General features: G+C 47.2%; 1 long non-coding RNA gene across 1 annotated transcript in view; it reads right to left on the bottom strand.

The window, feature by feature from the left end:
- Positions 1-11,030: 11,030 nt before the first annotated feature.
- The window catches only part of LOC140411672 (uncharacterized), a 73,016-nt gene continuing 67,874 nt past the window's right edge, over positions 11,031-16,172 (bottom strand). Inside the window, exons 2-3 of the long non-coding RNA XR_011940946.1 lie at positions 11,586-11,771; positions 11,031-11,499 (exon numbers count right to left, since the gene is read on the bottom strand). This is a non-coding gene — a long non-coding RNA (uncharacterized lncRNA). The remainder of the gene's footprint in view (positions 11,500-11,585; positions 11,772-16,172) is intronic.

Raw genomic sequence — 16,172 nt, 5'->3', positions numbered from 1 at the left:
CCGATATGGAAAAGGGATCCATGAGGGAGGCACCTCTTTCTGCCCAAGGCCCAAGTTGAGTTGATGTCTGTACTTTACCCAAAGATAATTCACACCTTCCTAGCTTTTTTAAAAACAAACATGTTTCCGATTATTTGCATTTTTGTACTCAAGATCTTGCGTTTTTTTTGGTACAGTCCTAAGGGATTTGCCATTTTCTCGATTTTCTCTTTGCAAATACTCAGGGACCTATTGAACATTTCCAGCCTTTGTACTTCAGATTTCATTTTCCTGTGCCATTGTGCCAAGCTATCCATGTCAAGAAAGGTAACTCACACCACAACAGAAAGAGAAAATTAAAGAGAGTGACCTTACTTTATAACCTCCGAAATACAACCAAGGAGATGAACTCACTCATAGTTTAAACAATTATCCAGTCATTTTCCAGAAACTCAAAATCGGAAAAAGGGTGAATTATTCAGGAAGTTTTTAAGCACAAAACTAAAAGCAAAATACTGCGGATATTGGAAATCTGAAACTCAGCCACGAAGAAGAATCACATTGGATTGAAAACATTTGTTTCTCTGCAGATGCTGCCAGACCTGGTGAATTGTTCCAGCACATCCTGTTTTTATTAATGGTATTAAGTATTCTCTGTTTTTATGCGGCTGAATGCTTTCTCACTGCAGCAGTTACAAGGCACCTAAGTGTTGCAGCTATTAAATTGTCCTGGAGCCATATTTAGATTGCTTCCGTAGTTCATAGAAAATTGTCAGCTAACTTAATTGGATTCATCATTAAAATGTTATTATCCTGCTACAATTAATTGAAGGAATATAGGTTTTGTTCCATTTTGTTGTCACTTTGAAAGACATGCATGCACTTGAATCTGTCTTATTATGTTTGTCGTGTTTAAAGCTATTAGTTATTACAGCAGCCAGAGTGATGTATTAAGCAAATTTATGACACAGTGTTATTTCAGGTTTGCTGTTTACTCAGGTTGAGTCATTACACTTAGATTTTCTTTTTGAGTCTCTTCCTGTCACGCCATTCATTACATTTTTTTTTTGAAGTATTTGTGAATTAGTTTCTTCCTTTATGCAACCCACTAACATTCTCCATTTCTTGTCTGACATTACTTTACCAATGTCACTATTCCTAAACAGACTTTGTGTCCATTCCATTCTTTCCGTGGTGAAGTACCTCCTTCACCTGTCACCCATTTTATTGGTCAGTCAAATTCTCGACCGACTTACGTAAGGTAATTAGTGACCTGTGCTCTATCACTCTGTTGTACAGCACATTGGTTCATCACTAAAGCACCATAAACCCACTACAAGGCTGCAGGAAGGACTGTTCGGCAGCAAGAGTCTTCGGGAGCAGAGGGGTGGAAAGTTGAGTGGCGAGGAATGTATAGGTGGGGCAGGGATTCAGGCCTGTGTGGGGGGCAGGGGGTGTGGGAGGTCGGGTGCTTGGCGCAGAGGGAATCGGGTAAGTCTTTCAATAGTTCAGCTGAAGTGAAACAGGAGGGTGGAAGCGCCATGGTCTCTGGTGGGTGGGATTGATCTTGTGCATGTCTGAAGGGTCATGGAGGGTGTACAGGTCTGAAAGAGCATGGGGGAGTTGTAGAGGTGTGAAGGGATTCACATGGAGGAGTCAGTGAAGTGATGGTTGACTCCTGTGGAGCAAACTGAGGATAACCGTGGTAGGAAGGTGTGGCGAGGGTTAAAGGAGGCAGTGGGAGCTAGTAGGGTGAGAGGGTGAAGATCCAATGACACATGAAGAGGCGCTGAGCATTATTGGTGGGGTTGCATCGATGGGCACAGATTCAGGGCATGGACAGGATGAGGGCGGGCAAATCAATGCTAATGGGTTTGGGATTCTTGCGTTGGAAGGGGACCTCAACATTAGTCTCGATGTTTGCAGAGGTGATGGGGAAGGGTTGAAGAGTGATGGTGAGGAGGTCAAAAATGGTTCCGATGGGGTCAATGGTTATCGGGGAGAGGGGTGAGTGACTGGAGAAAGAAAATGCTGTTGGATAGAAGTAAAAATTACTAACACTATGGCTGGGCAGGTCGTAACGATGCAGAGCCTCATGGTGGAGATCTCAAAATGCTGCAATTGTGTTCAGAGGCGGGCAGAGATGCAGATCATCTCCACTGTACAACTGAAAGGGAACTCCAGCATATAGCTTTTGTATTGCTAGGACTATAGAACACGGGAGAGCTTGAACCCAAAGGCTCAATGTGCATGGGAAAGTGCTTCTACATGGCTTGCAAGGGCCCAGGTAAATACCTCTGCCTCCCCGCAGATGCCTCATTCTGGGGGATGGGGTGTGCCCGGGAAGGTGAGTTGGGGGTGGAGGGGAATACTAAACCTGAAGGAATATCACTAAAATAACACAGTAGACATAAGTAAAGTGAAAATGAATATATTTACAAAAGTTTGATATCTGTGTTATTCAATAGTGCACCTTTTCAACCAATTGTGATTTCAGTATTTCTTAATTTGTCTCTCCCTGCACCTTCTTCAAAGTGCTCCACTGACATCCGCAGCAGGGGGAGAGGCAGACTGCTGACCAGTTGGCTCTGGTGCCTTGGATGAACTTGGCAGCCGTCCTCTGGAGACCCGAGGCCTGGAGGGTCCTGACTTACTTTGGCTGATCTGCTGTGGGCCAGTTGCTCCCTCTGCAGTGACAGAGGATGGGGATGAAGGGGTCACAGGCAAAGTGGATTCAGAAAATGTAGACAACCTATGAAAGTGCTCAGTGGAGGTCCCAGGGATGTCCAACTGCTACTCGTCCTCCATTGGGGTTCCCGGAGGTCTCTACCTGACTCCTGAGGGGAAGGGGCACCCGGAGGGAGGTCAAAGCACCCTATTCCCCTCTCAAATAACATTGTGAAAGCTCACCCAAGGCTAAGTAATGGCTTGCCGTTCTGCACCAATCTCCGGCAAAGCCCTTTGACTAGGACCTCAATGGAGTCCGCCATCCTGCCCATGGAGACCTCCATTCATGCGCAGGTTGACCCCATTTCATCAGCCAGCAAACGGAAAGCCTCCTCCACCTTGGCTTGATGTTCCCCCATCTCTTGCTGGCTCTGCATCATCATTTGGAAGGCCGATTCCAGAGGCCTGCCATCAGACCTGACTTACAGGTGTCCCCAGTACTCCTCTAACTGCCAGCGAGCACAGCCGACATTTCCTCCTCCTGATGCAGACATGGGTCCATGTGGTGACGACCAGAGTGCGAAACCCTTCTTGCTCGAGAGCTAATACCCACCAAGGTGTTTGTCTCTGGGCTGGTGAAGGGTGCAGGTGTGTCGACTGTGTTGCCTCTCCAGTCTTCTGTGATGTCCTTCTTGTGGCTTCGCCCTTGCCCACATCCTGGTGACACATGTGAGTGAGAGAGGAGAGAGAGCGAGTAACAGCACGTGCTACCTCCAACATGGAGGCACCCTTGGCACCAATGTATGGAGCCTTACTACTGGAGGCCTAAATCCAGTCTCCCCAACTCCAATGCCTACCAGCTGGACTGTTCACCCTCCAAAATCTGTCACTTCCTTCAGATGTGGCTGACCACCACCTCCCAAACACAAACCAACCCCCCCCACCCGCCCAACTCCACCCCGTCCATAACTCCCATCTTATTGGTTTCTTGGCAGTTATGGCTTAAGTCTCCTGCTCAAAGAGAACAGAGATGATGGGGAAGAGGAATTGTCACCCCCCCCCCCCCGCCCCCCCCCCCCCCCCCCCCGCTCCACCCCATCCATAACTCCCATCTTATTAGTTTCTTGGCAGTTATGGCTTAATGTCTCCTGCTCAAAGAGAACAGAGATGATGGGGAAAAGGAATTGTATTCAGCATCCATTTGTACATTGCAAATTCATGTATCTTTCTCATGCTTGCTGTCTTAGAGATAACCCATTAGGTTTTGTGGCATGTGATGGATGTGCCACATGATGCCACATGAATTGCCGGTAGCCTCCAGAGCAGAAAATATTCTGCATCCTCTTCTATGCCCCCACCATGGGTCATAGCCCTGGGTCAGAAAATTCCATCCAGAATAGAACAGCAAGAGAGTTGGATATCGAGGACAGTAAGCGGGCATGGGAATAGAAAGAATTTGGGGTGTGGAGGCAAGAGAGGAGGATAGAGTAACACACAGAAAAGAAAACACGGAGGGCAGCACGGCGGTGCAGCGAGTAGCACTACTGCCTCACGGCTCTGAGGTCCCAGGTTCGATCACAGCTCTGGGTCACTGTCGGTGTGGAGTTTGCACATTCTCCCCATGTTTGCATGGGTTTCGCCCCCCACAACCCAAAGATGTGCTGGTTAGGTAGATTGACCACGCTAAATTGCCCCTTAATTGGAAAAAATTAATTGGGTACTCTAAAATTTAAAAAAAAAGAAAAGAAAACACGGGCGACATTTGTCTGACCTCCCATGAGCAAGAGATCAATTTGCGCTTTCTTCAAGAATCAAACTTCCGATAAGCAATTGTTTTCCTTTTTGACATTTTTTTATTCAGAAAATATTAAAATCTAACAGCCTAATTAAATTCATATTGCTAATAATTGCTTTTATTACCTTAGGTTACTAATTTTCTTGAAATTGAATTTAATGAACAAAATTTATTCATACTTGCCCAGGAAGGATTGGCGGGAGGCCAATTGATTGGCTGATGTCTGTCCAAATTTCAGTCTGCAGTCCAGCTTTTTATGAATTTGTGGCGACTGAGGTTTGGCAGCATTCATCAAATTAAGGTCTGTCCTATTAGCAACTTCAGGTGGAACACAGCAAAGCATCAGGAGGAAAGAAGTCTAAGGTCTTAGGACAGAGATGAGGAGAAATCTCTTCACCCAGAGAGTGGTCGGCCTGTGGAATCTGTTACCACAGGAAGTAGTTGAAGCCAAAACGTTGCATGTTTTCAAGAAGCAGTTAGATATAGCACTTGGGGCGAAGGGGATCAAAGGATATAGGGAGAAAGTGGGATTAGGCTATTGAGTTGGATGATCAGCCATGATCCTAACGAATGGCAGAGCAGGCTCGAAGGGCCGAACGGCCTCCTCCTTTTCCTATTTTCTATGTTTCTATGTATGGAGTGACCATACAGGAATGTCACAGCAGGCAGCATGGCATGGAACTATTTTTAATCTAGTACTGCCAGAAAACAAATATGGGGAGCTAAAGGGAATATCCTAAGTGCATGGGGTGCCCGGGCAATTTACTGTGCGGTCCAGTGAGATGTGTGTGCATGGACTGTTAATAACAAACGTTTGAGAAATAACACAAGCTAATATCTATTCTCTTTCTGTGATCATTATTGATGTGTGTTTTATGAAAGCACTCTTCATAGACAGCTCCTCCTAAACCCATGGCTTGCCCCACCTAGAAGGTGCATGGGAATAAAATTACCTCCAGGTACCCCTTCAAGTCAAACGCCATCCCAATTTGTAGGCTTTTCCTTTAAAGTCAAAATCCTAGAATTCCCTACGTCATAACACTGTGCGGGTACCTTCACCACATCGACTGTAGCAGTCCAAGAATGTAGCAGTCCAAGAATGTATATGTAAAATGGAAGCCCAAACAGTTTAAAAGTGTTAATGGAGTGATTTAATTGGTATTGATCAGTTTCATGGGATCAGGGCAGTTCCTGAACGGTAACCTTGAAAACAAATTGAGGTATTTGATCAGTTATTTTGGTCAATGCTTATTTTGCTCCTATTTAAACAATCAAATGTTTAATAATTGACTTAACAGAAAAATAAGTGTTATTTAAGTTAATTGGGATTATTTTTGTCCTGAGCACGCGTGGTACTTTAGAAGTGTGACACGCTGAAGTATGAAAGCTCTGGGATGCGGGGCCTTTCTGGCTACAGGGGCTGGTTTAGCCCAGTGGGCTAAATAGCTGGCTTGCAATGCAGAACAATGCCAGCAACGCGGGTTCAATTCCCGTACCGACCTCCCCAAACACGCGCTGGAATGTGGCGACTAGGGGCTTTTCACAATAACTTCATTAAAGCCTACTTGTGACAATAAGCTTTTATTATTATTACATTTACAGGTGCTGCATCTTGAAAGGTGGAATGAAGGATTTTTTAAGATAGCAAAAGCATTTGGACTATTTTAAAACCTGTTTAAGATCCATGAGTGCCTGTATCATTCATAAGTCAACTTTTATCTCCCATAGAGACAGACAGCTATGTTTTTAGATAAAATTCAGCAGAAAACAGGTTTCAGTCTTTTGAGGATAAAGAAAAACTGTTTGGATGTGATGAGGCAAATCTTTTGAAGTCTCCATTCCCATTTTTAGGCTCATTCTTACTTCAGATATATTTTCACACCCGACAGATAACTATTTCTTAACGCGAGATTTTTAAATATAAACAAGCACTCTGATGAAAATATCATAAAAAGTCTTGAGTTTGTGAAGTATTGTAATTTGTGTTTGTTTTTATAAAGCCAGTTAGAGCATAACTGAAAGATCACAGTGAAAACTTGATTCCTGGTTTGTAATACTTACTGACATATATAATTCACAGGGCTTTTTGATCAGCCTTTTGTAACTTCAGCAGGAATTGTTTTGTTACAATCAGTGCCATAGAAGCCATGGAAGCAGAAATACAATGATATTGCACAATGTATTTAAGTATGAACTGCTTAATGAGATTTCTCCTGTACATTTCCAAATAAATTTTAATGTTTTATTAATCTTTCTTGAACTTAGAATCTCTCTGTCTGAAGGGCCTGATTTTACCCCTTTCAAAACCCTGCGGCTGACACGGAGTTAAAATCGGGTTCACTGTTTCCTTTCCGATTCCCTTTAACATCAGGGGTGGGATTCTCCGACCCGCCGCCAGTCGGAGAAACCCCGGGGGGTGGATTAGACATGGTCCCACACGGCGGGACCTGGTAGGTAAGTCGGCTGGGGCGGTCCTCGGGGGGGAGGGGGGGGGTCAGGGGCCGGGGGATATGACCCCGGGGGGGTCCCTACGGTGGCCTGGCCCGCGATCGGAGCCCACCGATCTGCGAGCGGGCCTGTGCCGTAGGGGCACTTCTTCCTTCCGCGCCGGCCCCTGTAGGACTCCGCCATGGCCGGCGCAGAGAAGACACCCCCCTGCGCATGCGCCAGAATACGCCGGCCCTTTGACACATGCGCGGACATGTGCAGTCCCTCCAGCGCGGCTGCTGCGGTGCCAACCCCTCCAGCGTCCACCTAAAGAACAAAGAACAAAGAAATGTACAGCACAGGAACAGGCCCTTCGGCCCTCCAAGCCCGTGCCGACCATACTGCCCGACTAAACTACAATCTTCTACACTTCCTGGGTCCGTATCCTTCTATTCCCATCCTATTCATATATTTGTCAAGATGCCCCTTAAATGTCCCTATCGTCCCTGCCTCCACTACCTCCTCCGGTAGTGAGTTCCAGGCACCCACTACCCTCTGCGTAAAAAACTTGCCTCGTACATCTACTCTAAACTTTGCCCCTCTCACCTTAAACCTATGCCCCCTAGTAATTGACCCCTCTACCCTGGGGAAAAGCCTCTGACTATCCACTCTGTCTATGCCCCTCATAATTTTGTATACCTCTATCAGGTCGCCCCTCAACCTCCTTCGTTCCAGTGAGAACAAACCGAGTTTATTCAATCGCTCCTCATAGCTTATGCCCTCCATACCAGGCAACATTCTGGTAAATCTCTTCTGCACCCTCTCTAAAGCCTCCACATCCTTCTGGTAGTGTGGCGACCAGAATTGAACACTATACTCCAAGTGTGGCCTAACTAAGGTTCTATACAGCTGCAACATGACTTGCCAATTCTTATACTCAATGCCCCGGCCAATGAAGGCAAGCATGCCGTATGCCTTCTTGACTACCTTCTCCACCTGTGTAGCCCCTTTCAGTGATCTGTGGACCTGTACTCCTAGATCTCTTTGACTTTCAATACTCTTGAGGGTTCTACCATTCACTGTATATTCCCTACCTGCATTAGCCCTTCCAAAATGCATTACCTCACATTTGTCCAGGTTAAACTCCATCTGCCATCTCTCCGCCCAAGTCTCCAGACAATCTAAATCCTGCTGTATCCTCAGACAGTCCTCATCGCTATCCGCAATTCCACCAACCTTTGTGTCGTCTGCAAACTTACTAATCAGACCAGTTACATTTTCCTCCAAATCATTTATATATACTACAAAGAGCAAAGGTCCCAGCACTGATCCCTGTGGAACACCACTGGTCACAGCCCTCCAATTAGAAAAGCATCCCTCCATCGCTACCCTCTGCCTTCTATGGCCTAGCCAGTTCTGTATCCACCTTGCCAGTTCACCCCTGATCCCGTGTGACTTCACCTTTTGTACTAGTCTACCATGAGGGACCTTGTCAAAGGCCTTACTGAAGTCCATATAGACAACATCTACTGCCCTACCTGCATCAATCATCTTAGTGACCTCCTCGAAAAACTCTATCAAGTTAGTGAGACACGACCTCCCCTTCACAAAACCGTGCTGCCTCTCACTAATACGTCCATTTGCTTCCAAATGGGAGTAGATCCTGTCTCGAAGAATTCTCTCCAGTAATTTCCCTACCACTGAAGTAAGGCTCACCGGCCTGTAGTTCCCGGGATTATCCCTGCCACCCTTCTTAAACAGAGGAACAACATTGGCTATTCTCCAGTCCTCCGGGACATCCCCTGAAGACAGCGAGGATCCAAAGATTTCTGTCAAGGCCTCCGCAATTTCCTCTCCAGCCTCCTTCAGTATCCTGGGGTAGATCCCATCCGGCCCTGGGGACTTATCTACCTTAATATTTTTTAAGACACCCAACACCTCGTCTTTTTGGATCACAATGTGACCCAGGCTATCTACACCCCCTTCTCCAGACTCAACATCTACCAATTCCTTCTCTTTGGTGAATACTGATGCAAAGTATTCATTTAGTACCTCGCCCATTTCCTCTGGCTCCACACATAGATTCCCTTGCCTATCCTTCAGTGGGCCAACCCTTTCCCTGGCTACCCTCTTGCTTTTTATGTAAGTGTAAAAAGCCTTGGGATTTTCCTTAACCCTATTTGCCAATGACTTTTCATGACCCCTTCTAGCCCTCCTGACTCCCTGCTTAAGTTCCTTCCTACTTTCCTTATATGCCACACAGGCTTCGTCTGTTCCCAGCCTTTTAGCCCTGACAAATGCCTCCTTTTTCTTTTTGACGAGGCCTACAATATCATTCGTCATCCAAGGTTCCCGAAAATTGCCGTATTTATCTTTCTTCCTCACAGGAACATGCCTGTCCTGTATTCCTATCAACTGACACTTGAAAGCCTCCCACATGTCAGATGTTGATTTGCCCTCAAACATCCGCCCCCAATCTATGTTCTTCAGTTCCCGCCTAATATTGTTATAATTAGCCTTCCCCCAATTTAGCACATTCATCCTCGGACCACTCTTATCCTTGTCCACCAGTACTTTAAAACTTACTGAATTGTGGTCACTGTTACCGAAATGCTCCCCTACTGAAACATCTACCACCTGGCCGGGCTCATTCCCCAATACCAGGTCCAGTACCGCCTCTTCCCTAGTTGGACTGTTTACATATTGTTTTAAGAAGCCCTCCTGGATGCTCCTTACAAACTCTGCCCCGTCTAAGCCCCTGGCACTAAGTGAGTCCCAGTCAATATTGGGGAAGTTGAAGTCTCCCATCACCACAACCCTGTTGTTTTTACTCTTTTCCAAAATCTGTCTACCTATCTGCTCCTCTATCTCCCGCTGGCTGTTGGGAGGCCTGTAGTATACCCCCAACATTGTGACTGCACCCTTCTTATTCCTGATCTCTACCCATATAGCCTCACTGCCCTCTGAGGTGTCCTCTCGCTGTATAGCTGTGATACTCTCCTGAACAAGTAGCGCAACTCCGCCTCCCCTTTTACACCCCCCTCTATCCCGCCTGAAACATCTAAATCCTGGAACGTTTAGCTGCCAATCCTGCCCTTCCCTCAACCAGGTCTCTGTAATGGCAACAACATCATAGTTCCAAGTACTAATCCAAGCTCTAAGTTCATCTGCCTTACCCGTAATGCTCCTTGCATTAAAACATATGCACTTCAGGCCACCAGACCCGCTGTGTTCAGCAACTTCTCCCCGTCTGCTCTGCCTCAGAGCCACACTGTCCCTATTCCCTAGTTCTCCCTCAACGCTCTCACCTTCTGACCTATTGCTCCCGTGCCCACCCCCCTGCCATACTAGTTTAAACCTAGCCCCCAGAAGTGCGGAAAATCCCGCTACGTCCGGTCGGCTCGACGCCGGAGTGGTTCGCCTAATTTTTGACGCCGGCGTCAGGCCATCGCGACGATTGCGGAGAATCCAGCTGCAAATGTGGGGAAGTTATTGAAATCTGTTGGACAGAAGAGAGCAACAGCACATGGACAAGTATGAACTGATCAAAGTGAGTATCACAGGGAGGGACAGGACTGGCTGCTCAATATTCCGGAGTGTAGAATCTTCCAGCAAGATCGGGGGGAGCGGGGGGGAGGGGGGGGGGGTGGAGGCGGTGTCGTAACAATGATCAATGGGTTAATCACTGCAGTGAGGAGGGATGATATGTTAGGAGCCTCCTCAATTGAGGCCATATGGGTAAACTTAAAAACAAAAAGGGGACAATCACATTGCTGGGTGTGTACTATAGGCCCTCAGTCAGGGAGATATAGATGAGCAGGTATGTGGACAAATCTCAGAGAAGTGTAAAAGCAACAGGATAATAATAGTAGGTGATTTCAAATTCCTCAATATTAATTAGGATTCTGAAAGTGTATCCAGGAGAGTTTTTAAGCCAGCACCTCGAGCGTCCTACAAGAGAGGAGGCAGTACTTGACCTAGTTTTAGGGAATTAAGCCGATCCTGTGGCTATGTCCGCAGGATTCGTCTAGTCTTACGACTAGAAAGTCGGCGCCGGGACTTCCGGTGGCGCCCTCGAGGAAGCAGGTCGCAGGTCGGACCGCTCTTGCCCGCGATGGGCAAACGGACCTGTCTTGCAGGATTTCTTCAGGACCTGGCGGCCTGAATCGGTGGAGGAGACGAAAAGAAGAGGTTTTCCTCCCGGGGTATGGACAGTCGGACCAGAAGTGGTCGAGTGGAGCGGCGAAGTTCGAAGCAGGAGCAGCGGGGACCTCTGACCGGGCGGCGAAACATGGCGGCCAGCAGGGAACAGGGAGCGGAGGCTCACTGGCCAAGGGAGCAGCAGATGGAGTTTTTCCGGAGCTGCTTCGCCGACTTGAAGAGGGACACGTTGGACCCGACGAGGGCGGTGATGGCTCGAATGGTCGAGGCGCAGGCGGTCCAAGAGAAGGCGCTCAGGGAGGTGAGGTGAAGCTCTCCACCCAGGCAGACACAGTAACGGAGCTGGAGCACGAGGTAGAGGAGCTGAACGCCCACCAGAGGAGGATGCAGAAGCAGCTTGAAGAGCTGGGGAACAGAGCCAGGAGGCAGAACCTGAGGATCGTGGGCCTCCGCGAGGGCTGTGGGAGATGCTGAAAGAGAAATAAAAATCTCAGGAGCACATTCATTTTCATAATCTGAACACTAACCTGTCAAGGATAGGGGGAGGTAATCCCACCTCTGCAAGTCTGTTTTGATCCTGTCCACCAGATTTGTGTAATTTAATTTATGAAGCGAGGCCTTGTCGTGGGCCACCCGGACCCCCAGATAACGAAAGCTAGTCTTGGCAAAGGGAAAAGGTAACATCTCCAATTGGGCCCTCCTCCGATGGGGGGTTCACTCTCGCTCAAGTTCAACTTGTATCCTAAAAAGAAGCCAAAAGTACAAAGCAGTTTCATTATTACGTCCACAGAGGGGAGTTAGAACATAGAGCAGTACAGCACAGAATAGGCCCTTCGGCCCTCGATGTTGTGCCGAGCATTGTCCGAAACCAAGATCAAGCTCTCGACCAAGCTCAAGCCATCTGAGTAAAGGGACACCCGATGCTTGGTAGAGAAATCTACAGACACTTTCAGCAAACTATCCGTCCCCCTCCTCCTCCACCGCATGCTACCACCCTTGAATACAACCACACCCAAATGCAAATACAAACAGAGACAAGGCAAACACAGAATACTGAAATCTACTTCTAACAAACCTAAACAAAACAAAATCGCCAAACTCATAATCTAAACAAACTACTATTATGAGCTAATGCCAACCCCCCAAAACTTCTCTTGTGAGCTAACTCTTAGGTTAATAGGGGGGGGGTTCCCGACTGGAGATAAGAAAAAATGGTTACAGACAACAAAACCCATGAACCTTGCACTCCAAAAGGGAGCTATATATTATCATAACAAACTGAGCCCCACATAGAGCTAAACCCAAAATCTAAACAAGAACTATAAAAGTTTAACCCCAACAAGAACAGGAGAATACAATACAACTATGAAATCCCACAATGCAACAATTTAACATTCTCATCAACAGAATCAAAAATTCAATTACACCGTGCCTATCTTGCGTTTTTGACCGAACGAGTCAGCCTTTCCCAGTGCGTCAAAGAAATCTTTTCCTTCGAAAGTTACTCTAAACCGAGCAGGGTAGATCAACCGAACTGAACTCCACTGTTATATATGGATGGCCTTGGTCTATTGAATGCAGCCCTATTCTTCTCCAGCTCCGCACCCACATCTCGATAGAACCTGATGGATTGGCCTTTCCACTTAAAGACACGGTGTTCATTCGCCCAACTCTCTTTCTCCTTGAAGTTGTGGGACCTGATTATCACTGCACGCATGGATCTTCAGAATGAGGCCTCAGTGGTGCGTACAATGGACTCGGTCCAACTCAGGATGGAATGTACTACAAAGTACTCCTTGGGCATTGGGCCTTCCATCCCCTCTAGCTGGTTTGATCCTGGGCCTATCCTCTAGGTCACGGGTTTTCAAAATTAAGGTTGCGATCCACAGGGCAGGTTTCAGGCAGTTGTCAGGAGGGCCGCGGAGTATTCAATCAATGCCTTACTGATCGCGGGAGTAGCACCCAACGGCCCTGACCAGCTTTTATGAATGCCGGCCAAGACCGGGCTTTTAAGTTGAGAATGTTGGCCACAACCGGCCTTTGAATGCTGGAGTCTTCCCACCAGAAGCAGTGGCAGAGAGCAGGTCACGCACCCAGCAGATACACTGACATCACTCATCCTGTAGGTCCATGCTTTGTGCTTGAAATAGAGATGCCTCTATTTTGTAGCTGCCAGCTAGCAAGCAGGAGGACTGTGAACAATGGAAGATTGTTTTGTAATAAGGAAGAGAGTTGGAGACACAAAAAGGCCAGGATTTCATAATTGAATCTGCTGGAGTGACCTTCCCAGGAGAGTCCACAGCAGGACAAAACATATGCTGGTGCGAGCTGTATCCAGAGCTCCAGGGCCTCTGGTGAACAACGCATTAAGAAGTAGCTGAAATCGGGTTCAAAGCAGTATAAAGATTATTTCTTGAGGTATGGTACTGTTAATTTTGCCAATGCAAATCAGATGCAAAGCCCATGTGTGTCATATGCCGGTAAGTAGTGGCAAATGAAACTTTAAAACCCTCAAAACTTTAAAGGCATTTCAAAGCTAAGTATGGCGAGTTCGAGGACGAACCTCTTGATTTTTTCCAAGGGATACAACAAGAACTTAAATCTTTAGCTGAAGTCCTTCGCAGAAATATAACATTGAATGACAAAGCAAGTGAGATTGTGAAGATCAAGCAGACTCACACGTCGCATTAAAGGTAAGCAATAATGGTGGGTCGCGAAGGTCAGCTTGGGCCCCGAAGGTCAGCCGGTTGGTAAAAGTAGGTCCCGGGGAAAAAAGTTTAAAGAACACTGCTCTAGGCCATTTACTTTGGCCTTCAATGGCTTGTTCACTTCAATCATCAAAGATAGCTCCGATTCCAGTGAGGCAATGCTGTGGCTCAAATGGACCACTTCCATATCTTTGCTCATGGCTCCATGGGCTTCCACGGTTTCATTGGTTTGCCCCAGAGCCGCTCAAAGGGGGACCAAGGCCTCTTCCATTAATTTCTGAATACAATTCGTTGGTGCTTGCCAAGGTATTAGAAAGCACCTCGGCCTTTAGTGGAGTGGCTGGAGCACCAGAGACTGATTCTGCCTTTTTACCTGCCAATGAACTCTGAAAGGCCTTAGACCCTATTGACAAACTACTGCTTTACACCTTCTTTCACAAGACTTTTTTTGGCATCGCAGTCATGATGTGTTAGGCAGGTTGGTTCGAAGTGGACTGCACTCGATACAGGGAAATTAGAAACAGACGTCTAACACAGGAGAAGATCCAACAATGTTTTATTCAACTAGATGAACTGCTGTACATATTCAGCTGTGGGTCGACACTATACTGATCTGACTAGTGACCTTGCAGTAGCCTGACCAGACTTACCAGCTACCGCATGGTGTTTGTGCTTGCTAGCTCGTGGACTCTGACTGTCTCAGTAGCTGAGTCCCGAGAGCACGGGAAACCTAGTGCCCTCTGGCTTTATAGTGGTAGTGTCCTATTTGGTGATTGGCTGTGCTGTGTTGTATGCTTACTGGTCACCCTATGTGTCAATCACTGCCTGTCTGCATCTCATTATATACATGAGTGGATATTATGACAAGTCATACAAGATCCTTATTACATTAACTACGTGGGTTTTCATGAGAAAACAAGCCATGATACTAAGAAAAGGGGCAAAAAGTACAGTACTCTAGCGGGAGCCACCTCTTGCGCGTCTTCCCCCTATATTACACCACCAGAAGTCTAGGCCTGACATTTATGATTCCAATTGGCTGATGTCCCACTAAACAAAGGTAGGTGTTATATCCTTTTTAAAATAATTTCAGAGTACCCAATTCATTTTTTCCAATTAAGGGACAATTTAGCGTGGCGAATCCACCTACCCTGCACATCTTTGGATTGTGGGGGTGAAACCCACGCAGACACGGGGAGAATGTGCAAACTCCACACGGACAGTGACCCAGAGCCGGGATCGAATCTGAGACCTCGGTGCCGTGAGGCAGCAGGGCTAACCACTGCACCACCATGCTGCCCTAGGTGTTCTATCCTGACAGCTTCACAATCCAACTGCTACCATTGCTGCCTTGGGCCAACCTGCAAAGATGGAGAACCCAACAACATCCTGAAAAGCCTCTCCAAGGATGAAAATATAGCGAGCAGGGGTCATGAGGTGGATTTGCAGAGTAGGAAACTATTCTGACTCCTTCAGGAAAATATGACCGTTAACACTGTTAGTCTCTTCATAGGTGCTGGGCGGGATTTTCCGGTCGCAAAAAATAGCTTAGACATCGCTTCTCAGCCTTTTGGCTAAGATGAGCATGAGGCCAGGTGTAATGCCTGGATCTGGTCTGTCTCTCTTGTGGAAACCATGAATTGGATTCAATTTGAATTGGTTTTTGGAGCAGGCAAGGAGCTGGATTAGGGGTTCGCCCCTATCCACACACTGAGCCCTGGCTTTGTAACTCTGATAAAGTAATTTTTTTTAAAAATCGTAGCGGGAGGGGGGGATGATATTCTGCGCTCCCCTCGGTGTGTCTCCCGGCGGCAAGCGCCGGCCACTGTTGGCCGGTGGCAGAGTCTTCTAGCCCCGCCGCTGTCAATGGGATTTCCCATTGCATACTTTGGGCAGCACGGTAGCACAGTGGTTCGCACAATTGCTCCACAGTTCCAGGGTCGCAGATTAGAGTCCCGGCTTGGCTCACAGTCTGTGCAGAGTCTGCACGTTCTCCCATTGTGTGTGTGGGTTTCCTCCGGGTGCTCCGGTTTCCTCCCACAAAGATGTGCAGGTTAGGTGGATTGGCCATGCTAAATTGTCCTTAGTGTCCAAAATCGCCCTTCGTGTTGGATGGGGTTACTGGGTTATGGGGATAGGGTGGAGGTGTGGGCTTGGGTAGGGTGCTCTTTCCAAGAGCCGGTGCAGACTCGATGGGCCAAATGGCCTCCTTCTGCACTGTAAATTCTATGATTCTATGATCAACATCAACTAGCCGCCAGGAATCCTGTGGCGAGGGTTTGCCATCGGTGGGTCTGGAAGATCCCGCTCTTCCGAGAACGGCCAGAAAATCTCCCATAGTGTTTCCATGAGACCATACGAAACTACCTTTATGTCAAGGAGCAAATTACATTGACAAAGAAATGGTCCATCCGTGTCATGATGAGATGGCAATG

Source organism: Scyliorhinus torazame, chromosome 4 (genome assembly GCF_047496885.1).
Source record: "Scyliorhinus torazame isolate Kashiwa2021f chromosome 4, sScyTor2.1, whole genome shotgun sequence".
Classification (NCBI taxonomy): domain Eukaryota; kingdom Metazoa; phylum Chordata; class Chondrichthyes; order Carcharhiniformes; family Scyliorhinidae; genus Scyliorhinus; species Scyliorhinus torazame.
This window is presented reverse-complemented; position numbering and strand designations above follow the sequence as displayed.